The sequence below is a fragment of the Psammomys obesus genome, unplaced genomic scaffold, assembly GCF_907164565.1.
Source record: "Psammomys obesus unplaced genomic scaffold, mPsaObe1.curated_primary_1811, whole genome shotgun sequence".
Lineage (NCBI taxonomy): Eukaryota > Metazoa > Chordata > Mammalia > Rodentia > Muridae > Psammomys > Psammomys obesus.
The window spans coordinates 901243-916386 of NW_026590552.1; the positions used below are offsets into that span (position 1 = coordinate 901243).

A 15144-nucleotide genomic window follows, 5' to 3' on the forward strand; every position below is an offset into this window, starting at 1 on the left:
CAAATATCCCTTTTGTGTACTTGAGCAAACTTTGGGTATATACCTAGGAGTGGTATAGCTGGGTCTTGAGGAAGCACTATTCCTAATTGTCTTAGAAAGCGCCAGATAGATTTCCAGAGTGGTTGTACCAGTTTACATTCCCACCAGCAGTGGAGGAGGGTTCCCCTTTCTCCACAACCTCTCCAGCATGTGTTGTCCCTTGAGTTTTTCATTTTGGCCATTCTGATGGGTGTAAGGTGATATCTAAGGGTCGTTTTGATTTGCATTTCCGTGATGGCTAATGAGGATGAGCATTTCTTTAAGTGTTTCTCTGCCATTCGATATTCCTCTACAGAGAATTCTCTGTTTAGCTCTGTTCCCCATTTTTTAATTGGAATACTTGGTTTACTGCTTTTCAGCTTCTTTAGTTCTTTGTATATACTCGATATTAGTCCTCTGTCAGATATAGGGTTAGTGAAGATTCTTTCCCAATCTGTAGGCAGGCGTTTTGTTTTGATGACAGTGTCCTTTGCTTTACAGAAGCTGTTCAGTTTCATGAGGTCCCATTTATTGATTGTTGCTCTTAGAGCCTGTGCTGTTGGTGTTCTGTTCAGGAAGTTGTCTCCTGTGCCAATGAGATCTAGGCTGTTCCCCACTTTTTCTTCTAACAGATATAGAGTATCTGGTTTTATGTTGATGTCTTTGATCCAATTGAACTTTAGTTTTGTGCAGGGTGATAAATATAGATCTATTTTCATTTTTCTGCATGTGTACATCCAATTGGACAAGCACCATTTGTTGAAGATGCTGTCTTTTTTCCATTGAATGGTTTTGGCTTCTTTGTCAAAAATCAAGTATTCATAGGTGTGTGGGTTTATTTCTGGGTCTTCTATGCGGTTCCATTAATCCTCCTTTCTGTTTCTATGCCAATACCATGCAGTTTTTATTACTATTGCTCTGTAGTACAACTTGAGATCGGGGATAGAGATACCTCCAGATGATCTGTAGTTGTACAGGATTGTTTTGGAGATTCTGGGTTTTTTGTTTCTCCATATGAAGCTGAGAATCTTTTTTTCAAGGTCTGTAAAGAATTGAGTTGGTATTTTGATGGGAATTGCATTAAATCTGTAGATTGCTTTTGGCAGGATGGCCATTTTCACAATGTTAATCCTACCAATCCATGAGCATGGGAGATCTTTCCATCTTCTGAGATCTTCTTCGATTTCTTTCTTCAGAGACTTGAAGTTTTTCTCAAACAGGTCTTTCACTTGCTTGGTTAGTGTCACCCCAAGGTACTTTATGTGGTTAGTGGCTATTGTGAAGGGTATTGTTTTCCTAATTTCTTTCTCGGCCATTTTGTCTTTGGTATACAGGAGGGCTTCTGATTTTTTTGAGTTGATTTTGTATCCTGCCACTTTGCTGACAGTGTTTATCAACTGAAGGAGTTCTCGGTTAAATTCTTGGGGTCGCTCATATATACTAGCATATCATCTGCGAATAGTGACACTTTGACCTCTTCCTTTCCGATTTGTATCCCCTTGATCTCCTTTAGTTGTCTTATTGCTCTGGCTAGGACTTCAAGTACTATGTTGAAGAGGTAGGGAGAGAGTGGACAGCCTTGTCTTGTCCCTGATTTCAGTGGGATTGATTTAAGTTTCTCTCCATTGAGTTTGATGTTGGCTGTAGGCTTGCTGTATATTGCCTTTACTATCTTTAGGTATGTGCCTTGTATCCCTGATCTCTCCAAGACTTTAAACATGAATGGGTGTTGGACTTTGTCAAATGCTTTTTCAGCATCTAAGGAGATGATCATGTGGTTTTTCTCCTTCAGTTTGTTTATGTGGTGGATTACATTGATGGATTTCCCTATGTTGAACCACCCTTGCATTCCTGGGATGAAGCCTACTTGGTCATGGTGGATGATATCTTTGATGTGTTCTTGGATTCTGTTTGCAAGTATTTTATTGAGTATTTTTGCATCAATGTTCATAAGAGAGATAGGTCTGAAGTTCTCTTTTTTGTTGGGTCTTTGTGTGGTTTAGGTATCAGGGTGACTGTTGCTTCATAGAATGAGTTTGGTAATGTACCTTCTGTTTCTATTTTGTGGAATAGTTTGAGGAGAATTGGTGTGAGCACTTCTTTGAAGGTCTGGTAGAATTCCGCGCTGAAACCATCTGGCCCAGGGCTTTTTTTGGAGGGGAGACTGTGAATGACTGCTTCAATTTCCTTGGGGGATATAGGGATGTTCAGTCTTTCTACCTGATCTTGACTTAATGTTGGAAGATGGAATCTATCAAGAAAAATGACCATTTCATTTAGATTTTCAAATTTTGTGGCATATAGGCTTTTGTAGTATGACCTAATGATTGTTTGAATATCCTCTGTGTCTGTAGTTATCTCACCCTTTTCATCTCTGATTTTGTTGATTTGGATAGATTCTCTCTGCTTTTTAGTTAGTTTGGCTAAGGGTTTGTCTATCTTGTTGATTTTCTCAAAGAACAAGCTTTTTGTTTCATTGATTCTTTGAATAGTTTTATTTGTTTCTAATTGATTGATTTCAGCCCTGAGTTTGATTATTTCCAGCCTTCTGCTCCTCTTGGGTGTATCTGCTTCTTTTTTTTCTAGGGTTTTCAGTTGGGCCATTAAGTTGTTTGTATGTGAGGTTACGAATTTCTTCTTGCAGGCACTTAGTGCTATAAATTTTCCCCTGAGCACTGCTTTCAATGTGTCCCATAAATTTGGGTATGTTGTGCCTTCATTTTCATTGAATTCTAGGAAGTCTTTAATTTCTTTCTTTATTTCTTCCTTAACCCAGCTGTCATTGAGTAACAGGTTGTTCAGTTTTCATGTACGTGTAGGCTGTTGGTTATTTCTGTTGTTGTTGAGGTCCAGCTTAAATCCATGGTGGTCAGATAGAATACAAGGTATTATTTCAATCTTTTTGTATCTGTTGAAGCTTTTTTTATGACCAACTATATGGTCTATTTTGGAGAAGGTTCCATGCGGTGCTGAAAAGAAGATATACTCTTTTGAGTTTGGATGAAAAGTTCTGTAGACGTCTATTAGGTCCATTTGATTTAGGGTCTCTGTAAGTGTTTTTATTTCCCTATTTGTTTTCTGTCTAGTTGATCTGTCCCTTGGTGAGAGTGGAGTGTTGAAGTCCCCCACTATTAGGGTTTTAGGATCAATGTGTGATTTAAGCTTTAATATTGTTTCATTTACGAATGTAGGTGCTCTTGTATTTGGGGCATAAATATTCATAATTGTGATGTCCTCTTGGTGGATTTTTCCTTTGATGAGAATATAGTGGCCGTCCTTATCTTTTTTGATTAATTTGGGTTGAAAGTCTATTTTATTAGATATTAGGATGGCTACTCCCGCTTGTTTTCTGGAACCATTTGCTTGAAAGACAGTTTTCCAGCCCTTTACTCTGAGGTAGTGTTTGTCTTTGTTGCATAGGTGTGTTTCTTGGATGCAACACAATGATGGATCCTGTTTCCACAACCATTCTGTTAGTCTGTGTCTTTTAATTGGGGAGTTGAGTCCGTTGATGTTGATAGAAACTAGTGACCAACAATTGTTACTTACTTTAGATGTGGTGTTGGTGGTGTCACTGAGTTTCATTGCTTGTCTTCTTTTGGTTTTTTTGTTGTGTAGTTATCTATTTCCTCTGTTTCCTTCGATGTAGTTGTTTTCTTTGGTTTGGAGTTTCCCTTCTAGTAACTTCTGTAGAGCTGGGTTACTATGTAGATATTGTTTAAATTTGGTTTTGCCTTGGAATATCTTGAATTCTCCGTCTATGTTGATTGAAAGTTTTGCTGGGTATAGTAGTCTGGGTTGGAATCTGTGGTCCCTTAAGGACTGTATGATTTCTGTCCAGGCCCACCTGGCTTTCATAGTTTCTGTTGAGAAATCTGGTGTGATTCTGATAGGTCTACCTTCATATGTTACTTGGCCTTTTTCCCTTGCTGCTTTAAGAATTTTTTCTTTGTTTTGTAGGTTCAGTGTTTTGACTATGATGTGACGTGAAAAATTTCTTTTCTGGTCTAGTCTACTTGGTGTTCTGTAGGCCTCTTGTATGTTTATGGCCATCTCCTTCTTTAAGTTGGGAAAATTTTCTTCTATAATTTTCTTGAAAATATTTTCCGGACCTTTGAGCCTGATGTCTTCTTTTTCTTCTACTCCTATTATTCTTAGGTTTTGTCTTTTCATGGTGTCCTTCATTTCTTGGATGTTTTGTGTTTGGAAATTTTCTGATTTTATTTTTTCTTTGAGAGACTTGTCAATTTCCGCAAGTGTATCTTCGGCTCCTGAGATTCTTTCTTCCATCTCTTGTATTCTGTTGGTGATGCGTACCTTTGTAGTTCCTGATATTTCTCTTTGTTCTCCAGCTCCTGGTTTTTCTCTATATGTGTTTTCTTTATTGATTCTAATTCTGTTTTCATGTCTTGCACCATTTCCTTCATCTGTTTGAATGTGGACTCCTGCTTCTCAATGATAGCTTCTATTTTTTTGTCTGTTTCCTCTCTATGTATTACTAATTGTGCCTCTACTTCTTTGGGTATAATTGCCTGTATTTCTATGAGAGCTTTGTTTATTTCTTCTTTATTTGCCTTCATTTGTGTGGACATTTCCTTGAGAGCTTTGTGCATTTCTTCTCTGTTTGCCTCAATTTTCGTGGTCATTTCTCTGAGAGCAAGATTTGTTTCCTCTTGGTTAGTCTCGATTTCTTTGGTTATTTCTCTGAGGGCTTTGTTCATTTCATCTCTATGGGCCTCTAATAGCTGGAGAAACATAGTTTTGAGGTCGTTTTTTTGTATATCTAGTGAACTGAACCTTCCATTGTTTTGTGAGGTTGCTGGTGAGGTCATTATGTCCTGATTTTTGTTGGGAGTGTTCTTACGTCTGCCTCTAGCCATCTGGTTATTTATAATCCTCACTGTTTGTTCCTCAAGATTGTAGTTTGGGCTATGAGCCTCTCTTTCTGTTTTCTGAACTGTTTTTTCAGGAAGATGAGAGAGGTTCACTGCTTTGGGTGTGTGCACTGTGTTTTCAGTTTTGCCTAAGTAAAGAATGTGATGCTGGCGCTATTTGCGTGCAATTTTAGAGGGCGCAGTGTGCATGCACTGATTCTCTGACTATTGCAGTGGCCTGCAAGCCACTATTTTGCAGTTCTGACTGAGATCCAGGGATTGTTTGCCTGGATTGCCCTGGTGGACCCGCAAGGCAGAGGCTTCAATGTTGTGGTCGCTATGCCAAGAATACCTCTGATGCCCACACTATGAGTGTGGGTGGCAGGGATCTCGTCTGGTTGCTTCTGTGGAGAGGTCCTGGGTCTGGGGCAATCTCTCCCTAGAAGGCTCACTCACTCTCTTGCAGGACCAGTTGGAATGCACAGGGGTTCCCCTTGCTCACTACTCTCTGTTTTGGTCCTGCTGCAGAAGTGCACGGGTAGGCTAACAGTCAGCTCTGTGACACTGTGGCCGCAGGACTCAGTGTCCACCTTTCCTGTGTGCTGCCTCTTTGTCCTTTCCTTCTGCCAGGAGGGGTTATGTTGACTGGTCCCTGTGTGGCTCGGGAAAGAGTTAGGGTGAGTGTACTCAATCCCAGATCCCGGGCCCAGATCTCTCTGCCAGAACCAGCCTAGCGGTAGAATCTATGTTTGATGATCCCAAGAGAGTACCGGGTAGGGTTGAGTGTCCTCAGATCCAGAGCTTGGGTTTCTCTGCTAGGGGCCGCTGGGTGAGCTGGAGAGAAGGTGCTGTGTCCTTGGCAGGCTGCCTCTCTGTCCTTCCCCTCTGACCTTCTCCTCTGCTAGGGCAAGCTTATGGAGGTGCTCTCAGGGGAGTGCCAGCAGGGGTTGGGGCTTCTCAGTCAGATCCTGATCCCTGAGCTGGTGGCGTTTCTCTGCGGGGGGGGGGGGGGCACGCCAGTGATAGAACTTGCTGCTAGACCTTATTGTGCTGGACCCAGGATAATCTCAGAACATGTAGAATGACCACAGTCCCAGATCCCGAGCTGTAGTTTGTTTGCTAGGAGTGGCCGGCAGCACTGGAGTTCCAGCACTGTGAAGCTGCTGTGTGCCTCTTTATCCTTCTGCTCTGCTGTGGCAGGGTGATGGCGGCGTTTGGGGGAGTGCCCGAAAGGATTGGGTTTCTCAGCCCCGATCTCGGGTTGGGGTACAGACAATGTGGTCTGTGGCAGATTCTGCTGGATACCTCCTGCCTCCTCCGAAGAGAGAGTAGGGATTTTGAGCTGGGCGTGCAGCTGCTCTCCGCCCGCGGTGGGAGCTCTGTTGTGATGGTGGCTGGTACCTGCCGTGGTTGGAGAGACCTTCCAAGGAAAGACTGGATGACCCGTGAGCAGTCTGGCAACTTTCCTTCCCCGTGGGGTTTTTTTGCGACTGGGACTCCCAGCCTTAGACCCCCTTGTGCCCACCAATCAGCCTGGGAAATTGATCGGGACAAGCAGGCTTGAGGCACCAGCCCGGAGACCCAAAGCCTGCATTGCCTGGTTCTCTTCCAGTTTCTGGCTGGGCAGCCGAGAGTGGACCCGGCCGCTTCCCATGCCGTGGGAGCCTCCCCTCACCTGGGAAACACGATAGATCGCTGTTGTTTTAGGGCCCAGAGTTTAGTCTCCTGGTCGCTTCATGGAGTGTGTTGTCCCGCTTCTCAGACACGGTGTTCTCCTGGTGCCGCCATCTTGGCCCCTCCGTATATTATCATTTCATCTACAAATGATGGTACTTTGACTTCTTCCTTTCTGATTTGTATCTCCTTGATCCTCTTTACTTGTCTTATTGCTCTTGCTAGAACTTCAAGAACTACGATGAAGTGATAAGGAGAGAGTGAGCAGTCTTACCTTGTCCCTGACTTCAGTTGGATTGATTTAAGTTTCTCCCCATTTAGTTTGATGTTAGCTATAGGCTTGCTTTTTATACACATTGCTTTTACTATGTTTAGGTATGTGCCTTGAATCCCTGATCTCTCCAAAACTTTGAACAAAATGGGTGATGGATTTTGTCAAATGCTTTTTCAGCATCTAAGGAGATGATCATATGTGTTTTTTTCTTTCATTTTGTTTATATGGTGGATTACATTGATGGATTTTCATATATTGAACCAACTCCTCATGCTTTGATAAATACTATTGGTCTTCATGGATGATTTCTTTAATATACTTATGGATTCGGTTTGTGAGTTTTATAATGAATATTTTTTTGTTGTTGTTAATTTCATAAGCGAGATGGGTCTGAAGTTCCTTTTCTTTGCTGGGTCTTTGTGTGGTTTAAGTATCAAGGTGACTGTGGCCTCATAGAATGAGCTTGTTAATGTTCCTTCTGTTTTCTTTTTGTGGAATAGTTTAAAAAATAATGGTGTTAGCTCTTCTTTGAAGGTCTGGTAGAATTCTGCTCTGAAACTGCCTGGCCCTAGGCTTTTTCTTTGATGGGAGACTTTTGATGATAGCTTCTATTTTCTTAGGGGATATAGGATTGTTTAATTTATTTACCTTGTATTGATTCAGGTTTGGTAAATGGAATTTATCAAGAAAATTGTCCATTTTATTTGCATTTTGAAATTTTGTTGCACATAAGCTTTTGTAGTAGGACCTAATGATTCTTTGGTTTTCCTCAGTGTCTATTGTTATGTCTCCTTTTTCATTTCTGATTTTGTTGATTTGGACAACAAAATAACAACAACAGAGGGACCTCTGTCTTATAGATAGTTTGGCTAATGTTTTGTCTATCTTGTTGATTTTCTCAAAGAACTAGCTCTTCATTTCATTGATTCTATGAATTGTTCTCTTTATTTCAAATGTACAGATTTCAGCCCTGAGTTTGATCATTTCCCACTGTCTACTCCTCTAGGACATGTCAGCTTATTTTTTTTCCTACTGCTCTCAGGTGTGCCCTTAAGTTGCTTGTATGAGATGTCTCAAATTTCTTTATGAAGGCACTTAGTGCTATGTACTTTCCTCTTAGCACTCCTTTCATAGTATCCCATAAGTTAGAATTAGTTGTGCCTTCATTTTCATTATATTCTAGGAATTCTTTAAATTCTTTCTTTATTTCCTCCCTGACCCAGTTGTCACTGAGTAGAGAGTTTTTCAGTTTCCATGTGTGTGTAAGATTTTGGTTATTTCTCTTATTGTTGAGGTCTAGTTTTAGATCAAGGTGGTCTGATATGTTACCAGGGATCATTTCAATCTTCATGAATCTGTTGAATATTGCTTTGTGCCTAACTATATGTTCTATTTTGGAGAAGGTCCCATGAAGTGCTGGGAAGAAGGTAAATTCTTTTTTATTTGGGTGAAAGTTTCTTTAGACATCTGTTAGATCCATTTTATTTATGACCTCTGTAAGTGTCATCATTTCTATGTTTAGCTTCTGTCTCAATCATCTGTCCCTTGGTGAGAGTGGGGTGTTAAATTTTCCCACTATTAAGGTGTTGGGATCAATATGTGATTTAAGTTTTAATAATGTTTACTTGACAAATGCCCTTGTATTTGGTGGTGTCCTGGTGGATCTTTCCTTTGATCAGAATGAAGTGTCCCTCTCCATCTCTTTGGATTAATTTTGGTAGAAAGTCTATTTTATTAGATATTAAAATGAGAACTCCAGCTTGCTTCTTGTGTCCATTTGCTTTGAAAAAAATTTCCCATCCTATTACTCTGAGGTAGTGTCTATCTTTGTTGCAAAGGTGTGTTTCTTGAGTGCAGCAGAATGTTGGATCCTGTTTCTGCAACCAGTCTTTTAGTCTGATATTAGTTACCAATGATTATTAGTTCATTTTACTGTGGAGTTGGTGGTGATTGTGTCTGCTTGTTTTCTTTTGCTTTTTTAATGTGATGGTGTCTTTATCCTTCATGTTCTAGGATGGAGTTGATCTCATTGGGTTGAAGTTTTAATTGTATTCTACTTTGTAGGGCTGGATTGCTGCTTATGTATTGTTTAAATTTAGTTATGCCATGGATATTTTGTTTTCTCCATCTATGTTGATTGAAAGTTATGCTGGATCTAGTAGTCTGGTTTGGCATCTGATATCTCTTAGTGTCTGCATGATATCCTCACAGGCCCTTGAGGCTTTAGTAGTTTCTGTTGGGAAGTCTGGTATGATTCTGATAGGTTTGTCTTTGATATGTTACCTCACCTTTTTCCATTGCCGCATTTAATATTTTAGTGCTGTGTTCTGTAGATTTAATGTTTTGAATATTATGTGGCAGGAGGAGTTTCTTTTCTGGTCTAATCTATTTGGTGTTCTGTAGGACTCATGTATATTTATGAGCATGTCTTAAGATTGGGGAAATTTTCTTTTTATATTTTTTATTAATAACAGTTTATTCATTTTTTATCCCAGCTTTATCCTCATCCTTTGTTCTCTGCCAATCCCAGCTCCCTCTCTCATCTCCTTCCCTGCCGGATAGGGAAGGTCCTCCTCCCCTTCCATCTGACCCTAGCCTATCAGACCTCATCAGGACTGGCTACATTGTCTTCCTCTGTAGCCTGGTAAGGCTTCTGCCTCTTCATAGGGAAGTGATCAAAGAGCCAGCCACTGATTTCATGTCAGAAACAGTGCCTGTTCCCATTACTAGGGAACCCACTTGGACAGTGAGCTGCCATGGGCTATATTTGTCCAGGAGTTCAAGGATATTTCCAGGAATGGTCCTTGGTTGGAATATCAGTCTCAGAAAAGATGCTTCGGCCTATATTTTTTTGGTTCTGTTGCTCTCGGGGTGGAACTCCTGACTCTTCCAATCTTTCTACATCCTCCTTCTTTCACAAGATTCCCTGTATTCTGCCAGAAATTTGGCTATGAATCTCAGCATCTGCTTTGGTATTCTGCTGAGTATAGACTTTCAGAGGCCCTCTGTGGTAGGCTCCTGTCCTTTTCCCTGTTTTCTCCCTCCTCAGATGTCTGTCCCGTTCACTTTGCTGAATGAGAATTGATCATTACCCAGGATCCTTCTTCTTGCTTAGCTTCTTTATTTAGGTACACAGAATTTAGTATGTTTATCCTATATTATACGTCTAATATCCACTTATAAGTGAGCATATACCATGTGTGTCTTTCTGCTTCTGGGGTACCTCATTCAAGATTATCTTTTCTAGCTCCCACCATTTGACTGTAAATTTCACGATTTCCTTGTTTTTAATTGCTGTGTAGTATTCCATTGTGTAAATGTACCACAATTTCTGTATCCATTCCTCAATTAAGGGACCTCTGGGTTTTTCCCCTTTCTCCACATCCTCTTCAGCATGTGTTGTTACTTGAGTTTTTTTTTTTTTTAATGAGGCTGAAATTTTATTTTAACCTCTTTGTATAATATTTAAAAATCCCTTTGCTGTACATTTTTTTTTAATTTTATTTTTCTTTTTAGTTACATTTTGTTAACTCTGTATCCCAGCTGTATCCTGCTCTCTCATTCCCTCCCCAACCCCACACTCCCTCCCTGATCTCCTCCCTGCCCCTTTCCAAGTCCACTGATAGGGGAGGACCTCCTCCCCTTTCATTTGACCCTGTTTTATCAGGTATCTTCAGGGCTGGCTGCAAAGTCCTCCGCTGTGGCCTAACAGGACTGCTCCTCCCCTGGGGGGGTCAAAGAGCCTGCCCTTGAGATCCTGTTAGAAATAGTCCTTGTTCCCCTTACTTTGGAAAACTACTTAGTTACTGAGCTATCACGGGCTACATCTGAGCAGAAGTTCCATGTTATATCCATAGATGGTCCTTGGCTGAGTGTCAGTCTCAGAAAAGACCCTGTGCCCAGACATATTTGGTCCTTGTAGAGCTCCTATCCTTTCCATATCATACCAGCTCCCCTTCTTTCACATGATTCCCTGCACTCTGCTGAGGGTTTGGTCATGAGTCTCAGTGTCTGCTTTGAAACACTGCTAGGTAGAGTCTTTCAGATGCCTTTTGTGGTAGACTCCTGTCATACGTTCAATGCACAACCCATTTGTCCTTTTAAATGAGGATTGATCATCTTCACCCATGTCCACTTTCTTGATTACCTTCTTTAGGTGTGTAGATTTCATTATGTTCATACTATCTTGTAGGTCTATATAAGCGAGTATATACCAAGTTTGTCTTTCTCCTTCTGGGATACTTCACTCAGAATGATCTTTTCTAGATTCCACCATTTGCCTGCAAATTTCATGATTTCCTCCTTTTTGATTGCTGAGTAGTATTCCATTGTATAAAAATGCCACAATTTCTTTACCCATTCCTCTGTTGATGGACATCTGGGTTGTTTCCAGGTTCTGGCTATTACAAATAAAGCTGCTACGAACATGGTTGAGCAAATGTCCGTATTGCGTACTTGAGCTAATTTTGGGTATATACCTAGGAGTGGTATAGCTGGGTCTTGAGGTAGCACTACTCCTAGTTGTTTGAGAAAGCACCAGATTGACTTCCACAGTGGTTGTACAAGTTTACATTCCCACCAGCAATGGAGGAGGGTTCCCCTTTCTCCACAACCTCTCCAGCATGTATTGTCACTTGAGTTTTTCATCTTGGCCATTCTGATGGGTGTAAGGTGAATTCTCAGGGTCGTTTTGATTTGCATTTCCCTATGGCTAATGAGGTTGAGCATTTCTTTAAGTGTTTCTCTGCCATTTGATGTTCCTCTGTTGAGAATTCTCTGTTTAGCTCCGTTCCCCATTTTTTAATTGGATTACTTGGTTTGTTGCTTTTCTGCTTCTTTAGTTCTTTATATATATTAGATATTAGCCCTCTGTCAGATAAAGGGTTAGTGAAGATTCTTTCCCAATCTGTAGGCTGTCTTTTTGTTTTGATGACAGTGTCTTTTGCTTTACAGAAGCTTTTCAGTTTCATGAGGTCCTATTTATTAATTGTTGCTCTTAGAGCCTGTGCTGCTGGTGTTCTGTTCAGGAAGTTGTCTCCTGTGCCAATGAGTTCTAGGCTGTTCCCCACTTTTTCTTCTAACAGATTTAGAGTATCTGGTTTTATGTTGAGGTCTTTGATCCATTTGAACTTTAGTTTTGTGCAGGGTGATAAATATAGATCTATTTTCATTTTTCTGCATGTGTACATCCAATTGGACAAGCACCATTTGTTGAAGATGCTGTCTTTTTTCCATTGAATGTTTTTGGCTTCTTTGTCAAAAATCAAGTATTCATAGGTGTGTGGGTTTATTTCTGGGTCTTCTATGCGGTTCCATTGATCCTCCTTTCTGTTTTTATGCCAATACCATGCAGTTTTTATTACTGTTGCCCTGTACTACAGCTTGAGATCAGGGAGGGAGATACCTCCATATGATCTGTTATTGTACAGGATTGTTTTGGAGATTCTGGGTTTTTTGTTTCTCCATATGAAGCTGAGAATCTTTTTTTCAAGATCTGAAAATAATTGAGTTGGTATTTTGATGGGAATTGCATTGAATCTGTAGATTGCTTTTGGCAGGATGGCCATTTTCACAATGTTAATCCTACCAATCCATGAGCAGGGGAGATCTTTCCATCTTCTGAGATCTTCTTCGATTTCTTTCTTCAGAGACTTGAAGTTTTTCTCAAACAGGTCTTTCACTTGCTTGGTTAGAGTCACACCAAGGTACTTTATGTTATTAGTGGCTATTGTGAAGTGTGTTGTTTCCCTAATTTCTTTCTCAGCCTTTTTGTGGTTTCTCTTCAGATCACATAAATCTTTTGCCTGTTACTTGAGTTTTAATGTTAGCTATTCTCATAGGTGTAAGGTGAAATCTCAGGGTCGTTTTGATTTGAATTTCCCTGATGACTAAAGATGTAGAGCATTTCTTTACATGTTTTTCTGCCATTTGAAATTCTTTCTTCCATCTCTCGTATTCTGTTATTGATGCTTACCTTTGTGTTTCCTGATCTTTGCCCTAAGTTCTCGAGCTCCAGGGTTTTCTCTGTTTGTGTTTTCTTTGTTGGTTCTAAGGATTTTTCATGTCTTACACCATTTCCTTAATCTGTCTGAATGTGGATTCCTATCTTTCCATGACGGTATCTATTTTTTGTTCATTTCCTGTTTATGTACCTTGAATAATTGCATAACTATAGATTTAAAATCATTTTCCTAGTTCCAGCTTCTATGGAATATTCATTGATTTTTGGAGATTCTGGTGTAGCTAAGAAGTCCTGGTTTTTGTTTCCTATATTCTTATGCCAGTCTCTAGCCATCTGATTGTCTGTAGCCTTGCCTGGTCATTCTAGTAGTCTATACCGCAAAATATATCCACCTTTCTCTGGAGTCTCAAGTAGTCTCCCCTAGATGCACTGTCTCTGCTGGCTCACTGTTTGAGACCCAGGCAGCTGGGGCACAGGCAGAATGATCTCTGAGTCTAGAGCTGCTACAGTTTCTTACAAGCTTCCTTAAGAAAGTGGAGGATGAGATTGGATTTGGGTCCCAGGCCTGGCTTAGCTCTGCTGTGTTCACTGACTATGATGGCCATATTGTTTCTGACTCTAGCAGGCAAGGCTACTGTGGAGCAGGCAGAAAGATAACTGTGCCTAGAGCTGCTCCAGTTCCCCACAGCCCTTGTGGGGGAGGACCATGGAACTTAGTTCATGTACCTAGCTCAGTTCCACTAGATTCTCTGTCTGTCCTGGCCTCACTGATTCTGGCCTATGTGAGCCAGGTTGCTGAGGCACTGGTGGCTAGATTTCTCTGCCTAGAGCTGCCCCAGTGCTCTATAGGCTTCCTTTAGATGGTGGAAATGGAATCTGGGTCCCAAGCCTACCTCAGCTCTTCTGTGTTCACTGTCTGTGCTGTGCTAGCTGATTCTGAATTGGAAGAGCCAAGCAGGTGGAGAGTAGGGAGAATGGAGCTGTGCCTCTTCCACAGTATCAGAATGTATCCCCGCCAATGGGCAGTGAGAGTTAATGGCACTAGCTGCTTCTGCCAGGAAGGTGACCACAGGATGTTGAGTGTGATCTCCTGGGTTTGGAAACAGGAGCCTCTAGTACTCAGAATGTGTCCAAAGGATTGTGAGATTGGTCACCCAGGTTTGGATTCTCACCCACAGTAAGTGAAACTATTCACTCCACAGACAGTGAGAGTGAGAGCCCAAGGTCTAAGCAGCCAGGCTCTGGTCTCATAATGCTGCTTGGCAGAACTGTGTGCACTGCCACTGCCTGACCCAGGAAGGTATCCACAGATGGTGGGTTTGTTGGGGATGGCCTGAGGCTTCAAGGGAGGAACCCACTATGTGTGCTGCCCCTGCTGTTCTGAGGAATATATCCACAGATGGCAGGTTTGAGCGATTGACCTAGGGCTGCAGGGTCAGACCCAAGTGAGATGCCACAAGTCCAAGGTAGGTATCCACAGATGGTGTAATTGGGCAGGTGGCCAGTCTCTATTCTTCCTCCTCTTCTTCTCAGTGAAGAGGAAGCCCCAAATGGGTATCAATGCACCCTGGCACCTCAAGTTACAGCAGGGCTAAGCACATCCTCTTCTACTGAAGCCAGACAAGGCAACCCAGCTACAGGTAAGGGATTCAAAGGCGGGCAACAGTCAGACACAACCTCTACTCTCATTGCTAGAGTCTCCACATGATGACCAAGCTGCACATCTACTACATAGGTGTACTAAGGCTAGGTCAAGCCCATTAATGTTATTTTTATTTTTTGGTGGATTAGTCTCTGTGGTCCCCATGGTCCCAGGTTAGTTTACTTTGTAGGTCTTCTGGTTATATTAGCTGGTGATGTTAGCCAGGAACTTTTATAAAATAAGGACATAAAAGAATGTTTGAGATTACATTTCTAAATTTGAAAATACAATATATGAAACAAAAATAGTCAGTGGTCAGGCATATTAGCTACTTTTCTCTTACTATGATGAAAATAATCAAAGTCATCCTTCAGAAAAGTTTATTTTTCTTATGATCCTGAAGAACAAGATATCCATAATGATAGGGAAGGCTTGGCCACAGGAGCCAGAAGCTGAGAGATCACATCTTAATCTCACACAGAAGCAAAAGGGGAACTGCAAGTTAGATGAGGTTATAAACTCTCAAAGCCTGCCACTACTGACCGTTCCCTCCAGCAAGACTCTGTGTGTTAGAGTTCTAGAACCTCCCTAGACAGTGCAACTGAGAACTAAGTTTTTTAAATACATGAGCTTATGGCTTTCTTTCTTTCTTTCTTTCTTTCTTTCTTTCTTTCTTTCTTTCTTTCTTTCTTTCTTTCTT

General features: G+C 41.1%; 1 protein-coding gene across 1 annotated transcript in view; it reads left to right on the forward strand.

Annotated features, from left to right (window-relative positions):
• The window catches only part of Dmd (dystrophin), a 1523318-nt gene that overhangs the window by 612249 nt on the left and 895925 nt on the right, over positions 1–15144 (forward strand). The window lies entirely within an intron of this gene.